The sequence below is a fragment of the Hyaena hyaena genome, unplaced genomic scaffold, assembly GCF_003009895.1.
Source record: "Hyaena hyaena isolate Hyena2069 unplaced genomic scaffold, ASM300989v1 scaffold_2308, whole genome shotgun sequence".
Taxonomy (NCBI): domain Eukaryota; kingdom Metazoa; phylum Chordata; class Mammalia; order Carnivora; family Hyaenidae; genus Hyaena; species Hyaena hyaena.
The window spans coordinates 49,945-61,767 of NW_024082943.1; the positions used below are offsets into that span (position 1 = coordinate 49,945).

Below are 11,823 nucleotides of genomic sequence, written 5' to 3' on the forward strand. Positions count from 1 at the left end.
ACCCAGCAATTGCACTACTAGGAATTTATCCAAAGTATACAAGAGTGCTGATTTGAAGGGGCACATGCACCTCAATGTTTATAGTAGTGCTATCAACAATAGCCAAATTATGGATGGAGCCCAAATGTCCATCAACTGATGAATGGATTAACAGAATATGACATGTACACACACACACACAATGGAATACTTCTCAGTGATGAAAAAGAATAAAATCTTGCTATTTGCAACAACATGAATGGAGCTGGTGGGTATTATGCTAAGTGAAGTAAGTCAGTCAGAGAAAGATAGATTTTACATTATTTCACTCATATGGAATTTGAGAAACTTCACTGATGATCATAAGGGAAGGGAAGGAAAAATAAGATAAAAACAGAGAGGGAGGCAATCCATGAGACTCTTAAATACAGAGAGCAAACTGAGGGTTGATAGGGTGGGAGTGAGGGAGTGGGGAAAATGGGTAATGGGCATTGGGAAGGGCACTTGTTGGGATGAGCACTGGGTATTGTATGTAAGTGATGAATCTCTAGAATCTTCTTTTGAGGCCAAGACTACACTGTATGTTGGCTAACTTGAGAATAAATAAAATAGAAAAGAAACTTGAGACTGTTTTTTTCTTTTTAACATCGATCAACTTATTATTTGCTTCTCCTAAGAGGCAATCTGGCATGGTAATATAATAGCATAAGCATAGAATTTAGTTTAGCTAGGCTTGGATAAGAGTTCTAGCTCTAGTACTTACTAGCCTTAGCAACCTAACAACTTTAGGAAAGTTCTCTTATCTGCAAGATAATAATGTGCATTGCCTGTTTTTTGAGAGCGTTAACTGGAATACTGATGTAAAAGTGTCTCATGAGATATTACAGAATGCTAGTGTTTGCCTCTCTGATACATATCAGATATCTGTTCTAGTAAGATTTTTTTCTTAGAAAGTTAGAAGCTACTGCAACCTGCTGTTTACATCGTGGGATGGGGACAGAATATCCCTCCCATTCCTTATGTATGTGATCTGGTTCAAGTTTCATGTAGAACTAGGTGTTGCCTCTTCTTTGGAAGGTCTGAATTAGTCTTCTGTGCATAACATTTTACTCTTATTCAATTATTCCACTGTTATAGAGTTTCTTCACTGACTTTAAGTGTAAGCCATGAAAATTTCTACTCACTTGCACCTTGACTTTTGAATTTTTTCTGTCTCCTTCGAATCTTTTGACTTTTTTTTCCTTGGTTGATTTCCTCCATCCTGATTAAGAGCAGTTTAAGCTGTATATGGAACAAGAAGGAGAAAATCATCCATGTAAAGCTGTCAAGTAGTTTATTGTAGAAATAAAAACAGTACCATGGGTTGTTTGTAGTTATTCATCTAAGAAAATAATTGGTAAGAAAGCCATAAAAATAGTTATGTCTCTGATATGTCTAAAAGCATAGTTAACATAAAAAATGCAGTTGACATTATAATACAGGGTGATAAATAGTAGAAAATAGTACTTAGTGGGATAGAAGTTAAAATAAATAAATATCTCAATTCAGGTACTCACTACCTACCTAGAAATAGTGTCATATCTGCAGATTAAGGACTCAATCCCATAACACCTCCCTGCCCCTACCCTACCCCAACTTTAGACACCAGTCATAAGCCCAGGTTGTTACTTGTACTTCTGACTGAATGGATATAAAATGGAGATTCCAATCATCATTCACCCAACATGTGGGTTAAATTAATTCACTACAGTGGTTTATAGAACTCAGAGAAACACTTGACTTAAGAGATTACAGGTTTATTGTAAAAGGATGTAACTCAAGAACAACCAATGGAAGAAATGCATAAGGCAATGTATGGGCTAAGGGTGAAGAGCTTTCATATCTTCTCTGAGCTCACCACTCTTCCCAAATCTCCATGTGTTCACCAACCTTGAAGTTCACTGAAAACACTTCTTTTGGATTTTTGTGGAGGCTTCATTACATAGGCATGATTGATGAAATCATTGGCCATTAGTGATTGAATTCAATATCCAACCCCTTTCCCCTCCCAAAGTCACCTCATTAACATAATAAAAGACACATTTATTATGTTTTAGAATAATAAGGACATTAATGTAATATTATTATATAATTTATAATTATTATTTATATTAATTTGTTGATTAATATTACTAATGTAATATTATATAATATTATTATTACATTAATATCTTTATTATTCTAAGAGTTTTCCAACTATTCAAATGAAGATATTATTATTCCAAGTGTTTTAGGAGTTCTGTGCCAGAAGACATATACATATGCTTATACATATGTTTATTATATGTCACAGCATCACACTACATTAGAAAAGAGAAATTTGCTAAAGAGGAGAGAGGAATTATCATACCTAGTTGGAAATTTACTGTAGAGATGACATATATTGTTAAAAAAGATTAAAAATGAGAAGATCATAGAAGAACTAGCCATTCTGAGATTGTAGTAAATGACTATCTGAGCAAACAGATAAAGGTGATTATTGTGTCTCTAATTCAAAAACTAAGACTGATACTATGTTGGATGTCATAGGAATGCTAAAACTGTCAGGCCACATGTTGGAAGTCATCTTTGGCTAAACCAAGAACATGAAGAATGTTTGACTTGCTTTGTTGGTTGTTTGGCAGTTTATTTATTTATTTTTCTAATAGGTATGAGAATTGACCTGGTTAACAAAGTGGTTATAAAAGAATGGTATGACAAAGTGCCCCTGTCATTTTAGTTTCTTTGGTGTCCAGATCTCTGGGTTCATAAAATAAATATTAGCTACAAGATGAACAGAATGTTTCAAGACATGTTAAATAAGGTAATGCACATAAAACACTCAGGATAAGGTTTTGGATAGATATTAAATTATTTCTTAGAGTTCCAATAGATAGCAGTATTCATGAAAGTGTCAGCATTTCTAGATCCTTGACTTTTATGAAGGTCAAAGTATTTTGTATTAAACAAAACAAAATGCTTTCTACTTTGCTAAATATAAAATATTTTGCTTAAATTTCAATTTAGTTGATTACTAATAAGGATGAACATCTTTGTACAGGTTTATTGACTGTTCCTTTTTTTTTCTTCTGTCTTTGTCATGAATTTTATATAGTTTTCCACTTGAATTGTGAAAACTTTTTGTATATGAAGCTATGAATATTTATGAAGATATTGATTTGCAAATGTTTGACAGTTTGTCTTTTTCTTGAAAGTTTTGTTTATATGGCATTTTCTAATGTACAGAGATTCTGAGTTTTAAGTGTGCAGTTCACTTTCTCTATGCTTAGGAAGACCTACTTTCCTCCCATTTTTTTGGTGAATATCCATCTACTGAAGTATGATGCTTGTGGGTGTTATAGAAAGCAGAAGTTATCAACTATCTTTTTGCTTTTAACATTTTTGTGAAGAAAAGCAAAAGTTGGACTAGAAAACAAAGTATATAGTAGAGAGAGAAAACAGATTTTCAGGAAGAATGAAGAAATCAGTTAAGTAAATTCTTGTTCTTTTGCCTTGATGAATCAGACCTTAGCATTCAGTGACAACCAGTAAAAGAAACTAGATAACCCCATAATTCTTGTTTTTTCTGAGTAGTTTTGGAAGAACTAGAGAAGATAGAGTGGCAATGAGCAAACATGGTTTTGATGTTCAAAAAGAGGCAGAGAGAGATTTTGCAGATGTTATACTGAAAAGGTTAGTTCAGGAAAAATTTTAGAATGTGTTATTAAAAGAAAGTTTTCTGTGATCACTAGGAACCCGTATGGGTTCACTAAAAACAGCTCATTTCTGGGTTACATTAATGCTTTCTTTTATTAAAAATTAGAATAAAGAAAGGGCATGTTTCTCACAACATTCTTATAGACATGATGGAGAAATGTGAGTTGGATGTTCAATTAGATAAATGTATAATTGATGGAGTATTCCCCAAACTAGTTATTTATGAATTAATATGAGCCTGAGGGAAATAGTGACAAAATTCTTTTACTGGTTTTAAATTGTTCAACTTTCATCAGTGACTTTAGAATAGGTATTTGATACTTATTGGATTAATATTATTGTTAATTATTATTTTTCATTTAAGACAAGAAATACTTTTTTTTTTTTAATGTTTTTATTTATTTCTAGGAGAGAGAGAGAGACAGCGTGAGCAGGGGAGGGTCAGAGAGAGAGGGAGTCACAGACTGAAACAGGCTCGAAGCTCCGAGCTGGTAGCACAGAGCCCGACGCGGGGCTCGAACCCACGAACCGTGAGATCATGACCTAAGCGAAAGTCGGTCGCTTAACCGACTAAGCCACCCAGGCGCCCCAAGACAAGAAATACTTTATTCAAATCCATCAGAGAAATGGATGGGTTGAGTCTGTATGTAACAAAGCATTGTGTTTTAAAGCATAAGTCAGTAATTGTATATGAATGAGAGTATACACTGCTACATACAAATTAACTGATCAGAGCACAGCTTTTCAATGTTCAAAACAGAATGAACTTCCCTGTAAAAACAGCATGTTTGTGACATTTTAAACTTTCATATTCCTCTCTTCTTCACCCTATCTTTCAGCAGAATCCACACTAACCTCCTCATAATCCTTTTCAAGGGCAACCATATTCTCATGGGCCTCAGAAAAACTCTCCATCTCCCATGCCCTCACCTAAATATCAGTGAACAAAAGCACATTTGGCATGTATCAGGTCAAACTTGTGGTCTAGGTGAGTCCAGGCCAGAGCAATGGCTGTGGTGTTGCTAGCAATGTACATAGCTCGCTGTACTTTGTCCAGATCTCCACCAGGCATCACAGTGGGAGGCTGGTAATTAATAACAACTTTGAAGCCAGTGGGGCACCAGTCCACAAACTAGATGATACACTTGGTGTTAACAGTGGCAATGGCAACATTGATATCTTTGGGAACCACATTGCCACGATACAACCAGCAGCAAACAATGTGTTTACCATGGCAAAGGTCACATTTCACAATCTGGTTGGCTGGCTCAAAGCATGCATTGGTGATCTCTGCTACAGAACTGTATGCTTTCTCAGCAGGGATGACAAGGGCATATGAGGCCAGATGGAAGTGAATGTGGGGCTAGGGTACAGGGTTGATCTGGAATTCTGTCAGATCAATATTTATGGCTCCATCAAATCTGAGAGAAGCAGTGATGGGGAACACATTTTGGCCTATCAACCAACTTAAGTTAGTATAGATTCAATATCGAGGTTTCTATGACAAATGTCATAGATGGCCTCGTTGTCTACTATTAAGGCACAATCAGAGTGCTACAGGGAGGTGTGGGTAGTGAGGATAGAGTTGTAGGGCTCAAATACAGCTGTGGAAACCTGGGAGGCTGGGTAAATGGAGAACTCCAGCTTGGACTTCTTGCCATAATCAACTGAGAGATATTCCATCAGCAGAGAGGTGAACCTCCCAAGCTCCCCCTCCAAAGCTGTGGAAACCCAAGAAACCCTGGAGACCCGTGTCCTGATCAGCCAATGTTCTAGTGCCCTTGGGCATAATTATTGGCAGCATTTCCTTGCCTGTGATGAGATGCTCAGGGTAAAAAAGCTGACAGTTGGTGCCATTGCAAACTTCATCAATGACTGTGGGCTCCAGGTCTATAAACACTGCTGTGGGCACATGCTTGCCAGCACCCTTCTCACTGGAGAAGGTGCTGAAAGAGTCATTTCCTTCCCCAATGGTTTTGTCACTTGGCATCAGGCCATCAGGCTGAATGCTCTGTTCTAGGCAATAGACTCCCAGCAGACATTGCCAATCTGGACACCAGCTCAGCCACTGTGGATGGAGATGCACTCATGCAAGGTTGCTGCTTTGCAGCTGCTGAGCAGATGGCAGAGAGGAAGAGGTGAAGTTGTTGCTTCTTACAGTGTGACTTAGGTGGTTAATAGAAGAGAAGTTGCTTGAACTAGTATTATATAAGTAGTGGGAATATATTGTGTGAAATAATATAAAAATATAAGCAAAATCTACTAAGATAAAGTTTTATGAAAATAAATCTAAATTAGTAGGTTTTTTTTAACTAAATAATTTGTGTCACTGTTAGATTGAGGAATTATGATTAAGAAGCCCATCTAAAAATTATTTAGAAGATGTCAGTAAATTCAGGGGTGCCTGGCTGGCAGTAGAATGTACAATGCTTGATCTCAGGGTTGTGAGTTTGAGCCCCACATTGGGTGCAGAGATTACTTAAATATAAAATCTTTAAAAAAAAGATGTCAGTAACTTCAGTGTAAATCAGTATGTGGTCACCAAGAAAACTAACTCTATTCATTGTTACATTAGGAAGAATGAGGGAAACAGTAGCCATTACTACATAATATTGGTCAAATTGTACATGATGTGTTGTGGTGCCAACTATTGAACACAAACAGAGAGAGACTGATGCACAGTGAGAGATGCATGACCAGCATGGGGGAACTGGAAACCAATTCATCAGGATGATGGCTGAAAGAACATGAGAAGAGACTTACAGGAAACATGAGAGTTGCTCTCAAACATTTGAAGAGCTATCATGTGGTGAATGTAGAATTAGGTCCAATAGTGGACCTCATAAGGTGGTAGGTTTCAGCTCAACACAATGAAGAATTCTACAAAGTTCTTCTGAATGGGAGAAGCAAGTTTTAAAGAATGAGTTAGACAATTACTCACCCAGTGATGCTACAGAAAAAGAAATAGTTTGTCCGGCTGACCCTTAAAGTCTAAGATTCCAACTAAATGAACTTTTTCCAACACACAAAAATATTGAGAGGCATTCCTTAAGCCTTCTGGCTTCATCTAATAAGAGGGAGGGCTGCATTTACAGTACATGTGACTCGTGACCTTGGGCAAGGGACTCTAAGTAAACTAGAGCAGGTCCCTGGAAACAGCCCATGTTGTCCAGATCTCTGAGTCACGAGATAAACTTAGCTTTTTGTGGTTGACTCTGTCTGTAACCACATTCATTTGAAAACATGATCAATAGAGGCCAATAGCTAAGTTTTGCAGGTATAATAGTTCAAGTATGGCAGATTTGGAAAAATAGCTTGAATTAATAAGCTTATATTCTGAAATGCTTGGAATAACTTCAGCCTGAAAAATCCTAATTTCTGTTTATAGTTTTAATCACTGCAGTTTTAGTATTTATGCTATTCAATCATTTCAATTACTTTAGTTTCCTGAGCAAGAACACATCCACTTTGATACCCTTAAAAATTAAATTCATAACGACTGAGAAAGATCACTGCTTGTTATATTAGCCTCCTGAGAGCACTGAGGGGTATATGTCTCATCTCTCATGGTTGTTCCCTGTACAACGGACACCACCATTTATTTATGGGGGTGGAGGTCCAGATACAAAATCGCAGCATCATTGTGAATGGAAGAATAAAAAAAAAGCTAGGAGTGCATTCCCTTCCTGTTTTTGTGCAGGGAGGAATGGACAGGAGTCATTACAATTTGAGGGTTAAAATCACTTATGAGGACTGAATGAAGTAATGTATATAGCACAAGACTTAACAAATGTCTAATACACAGGAAGCATTCACTAAAAGATATTATTACTAGGATTGTCATTGTCATTATGTAACCAGATGGTATAATGTCACAGCCCCTTAGGATTGGTTAGTTGTTTGGTGAGGGAGAGGGACCCTTATTCAAAGAGCACAGAGTGGTTAGATTAGGGCTCAAGCCTGCTCAATTTTCTAAGAAGTGGGAGACAGTTCTATCAGATTTCTCTAGTCCTCATCTGTTCTACTGTTATAATCCTTGCAGACCCTCTCCCTTAGGAGTTCATGGACTGGTTTGGAGTTATGCTCACGCCAAGGAATGCCTCAGACTTGTAGAAGCTGGAAGAGAGAAAGATCATCCCATAGAGCCTTGAGAGAGAGCATGGTTCTGTTGACACTTTGGTTTCAGATTTCTAGACTCCAGAATTGTGATATAATAAATTTCTGTTTGTGTTAAGCCTCCCAGTTTGTGACACTTGTTACAGCAGCTCTAGGAACATAATACAGGATGGAATACAAAAGGTCCAGAGAAGGAAAAATACTATTTGTGGATGATGGAAGCTTTAATATTTAGGTAAAATAATGAAATGAATATGGCTCATGGCATTTGAATTTTGGATTCTTCTGCATTAGAACATGCTCCAGTGAGACTAATAATAAGGCCTCATGTGCTTCGAAGTGGGACTTTATGATTCCAGGAAATGGATACCCACAGAACTTATTTAAGTGCTGCCAGCACAAGGATGATGACAAAGCCAAATTCAAATCCCTTGCACAAAATTTGGTGGTAGTTAGAACTTGGCAGTGAAAGGAAAAACTTCAGATGATGTCTTTTGGTTGGGTCTTGAGTAGGCAACATTTTCAAACGAGATGAATTTTGGTAAATGCTCAAAGGCAGCTCACTCAGATGCAGATCAGAACTAGGCCAGAGCTTGATGTTGACACTCAGTTGTCTGATTTCCCAAAAAGTGTTTTAATGATGACTATTGGTATGTGAAAATGTATGCATGACTATGAATGAGGAGGGAGGCACACATGAGAATGACCACCTTTGTGATCGATTGGAAAAGAGGCATCACCAGGAATTGGAGAGCAAGACTATCAGTTACAGAGCATTGTCATATTTCCAGACTCCAGACCTCACATTGTTCATTGCTCTTGATTGGGTAATGGAGCTAAGCCAATGGTGATGGTGTGCTTAGGTTGAAATCCAATCACTGATGTTCTGCTCCATCTTGCAAATTATAGTTAATGGCCTAGAATCAGATCTGGAAACAACCTGAGAATGTATGTAATTGAATGTCTTAATTTGACAAATTAGGACACTGGGTCCAAGGAGATGATTTGACCAAGTTTATATTGTCACAATGCCATGTTTAGATGCTGGGTTTTTTAGCTTTCAGTACAAGCTTTATTCATAATATAGTGCCCCTTTCTTCATGATTACAAAGTCTTTATATTTTGTTAATTAAGCATATTATCTTGTTGAATGGAGGCAAATGTGAAATTGTGTATTATATGCTTTTCTATTTTGAAAGTTTTATTATATGTAAAATTTATTATTGATTATTAATTACGATTGAAATTGAAGGTGTAAGAAATAGTTCCAGTTGTGCTACTACCTATTTCTCTGACCTTAGGTATGTTACTCGTCTTCTCTTGATTCAAGTTACTCCTGCCATATTTGAATAAGGTATGAAGATTTGTTTTAATCATATATTATTACAAAGAAAGCTACATACAAAATTGCTAAGTATGGTAGTGTTTGGTATTTATTAAGTGATCAAAATATACTGATGAATCTGAAAGTTCTGGTCAAATTTATTATTTATTTTGCTTTATCTTTACAAATGGTAAATTTAATAGTGTCTATTGAGCTGATAATGGAGACTTTCCTTAACAATAATAAGGAAACACAATAAAATTTAGTGAGGGCTTGGTGTGGGGTGGGTACTGTGTAATACTTAACATACGATGCCTCATTTAACACAATCCGATGTATAGATCACATTTATAGATATGGTAAAGACCTATGTTCTAAGAATGATGTAACTGAGGCTTAGAGAAGTTTAGAAACTTGCCCAACATCTTAGGGATTGTAAGTGATGGATCTAGAATTTGAACCCATGCTATACCCCAAGAGTTCTTGATGGTAACTATTCTACCATTTTGACTTCTTGTGAATGAAAACAAATTGTAAGAGTTATACACTAAAAAGATTTTTTTATAGTTAGCATCATACTGGCCTTTAAATTAAATTGTTTACTACTGATAAGTGACCCTTAGGAATAAGATGATATGATTGTTAAGTCATTTGAATTCTTGATCCACTTTCTAATAAAGTTATTTTCAAAGATCCTTCTCCTAGGCACACACACATATACCCATGCACACACATAGACACATCCAATCAAAAAGAACTTTAGAACACTTTTATAGGCTCATTATCCTATATTCCCTTATTGTGAAATAAAACAACAGCTACACTAAAATGCATTTTTATGTGAAAAGACATAATAAAAAATGATTTTTGTGCCTTTACACTCATCTTAATGATTGCTATTGCCAACACAATTTAGTGATTACAAACTGGCATTTATGAAAGTCAGGAGAAATATTTTGTTTGAAAAATAGCTTTTGGGGGGGCAGTCTACAAATAGGCACGGTCTTGGTGAGTGTGTGCTAAAGCTTTAGAGGGCTTGGGCAAATTGTTTTTGGAGTGCACCACAATATTTCTGAAGTGACCCTTCAAACAGTGAAACCTGCCAATCTCACTTTATAGTTTTGAACTGAAATCTGACTGCAAGTAAAACAGCCTAATTCCCTGCATTTTTGCTATGATGAACAGCTCTGAGGTTGTTTCATCAAAAAGTTACCTAATTTATCAGAGGAAACTTCCTGTTTTACATAACTTCTTTGCACACTTTTTTGACACTAGAATTTTATTCATTTATTTTATATATTTTTTCCTTCAATCTCTGCTTTCATCATTAGATTTCACGAAAGAAATAGTAGCTCTTTTATTTCTGCCATGCAGTTAGAATTACTTGGATATATTTTTCATATGTTTTCAGAATAACAGAATAGGAATTCAGGAGAACTGACAGTCTGGAAATGACTGAATAGATACTTAAGTGCAAGCATACTATGTGGTTCAATTATTTATCACTTAGATGCCTTTAAAAGACTCTTGAATGCTGAGAACAAACTGACTGCTGATGGGGGTGGGGGAGAGGAGAAGAGGGGTGATGGGCATGGAGGAGGGCACTTGTTGGGATGAGCACTGGGTGTTGTATGGAAACCAACTTGACAATAAACTATTAAGAAAAAAAAGACTATTCAATTCTGACTATATTGCTTCTCATTTCTTTTATTTCAGTTCCCCTGAAGATAACCTTTATGCCATATACTTTTTCTACTAAATATCAAGAAATTGATAAAATTATTTGTATCATTAAAATAAAGTTACTCACTCATTTGTTGGTCAATATTCAGGTAACTTTTAACAGTTTTATAGTTGGGATGCCTGGATGGCTGAGTCGGTTAAGCATCCAGTTTTGGCTGAGCTCATGATCTCACATTTTGTGGGTTTGAGCCCTACCTTGGGCTCTGTGCTGACAGCTTAGAGCCTGAAGCTTGCTTCAGATACTGTGTCTCCCTCTCTCTCTGCCCCTCCCTTGCTCGCACTCTGTATCTCTCAAAAATAAACAAATATTTAAAAAATTAAAAAGGAGCTTTATAATTAATGTGTAGACTTGATAACATAGAAACATATCAAAGGTTTTAAAACAATACCCTAAAAATCATGATGTTTTACATTTTCAGAGTCATATATCAAGATCATTCCATATATTATTATTTAAAAATTTTAATGTTTTATTTATTTCTGAGAGAGAGAGAGAGAGAGACAGCGTGAGCAGGGGAGGGTCAGAGAGAGAGAGAGAGGGAGACATAGAATATGAAGCAGGCTCCAGGCTCTGAGCTAGCTGTCAGCACAGAGCCTGATGTGGGGCTTGAACCCATGAACCATGAGATCATGATCTGAGACAAAGTCAGACACTTAACCGACTGAACCATCCAGGTGCCCCCATTCTATATATTAAATCTGCACCCAAACTTAAGCAAGACTTAGACAACAATATGTGTGAAAGATAGATATTGGATGATTATAGTGAGCTTAAACTTGATATCAATTCAGGCAAGATGGCGGAGAAGTAAGGAGCTCCGTACTTGCACTCGCGCCCATACATCACACAGAAAAGATCTGAAGCCATTGGAAACCTTACAAAACCTGAGAGATTGGGAGAAAAAAGACGCAGAATCCACTGAGAG

At 36.5% G+C, this 11,823-nt stretch overlaps 1 pseudogene; it reads right to left on the bottom strand.

Annotated features, from left to right (window-relative positions):
* Positions 1-4,542: 4,542 nt before the first annotated feature.
* LOC120227422 lies at positions 4,543-5,704 on the bottom strand (annotated as a pseudogene).
* Positions 5,705-11,823: the final 6,119 nt, after the last annotated feature.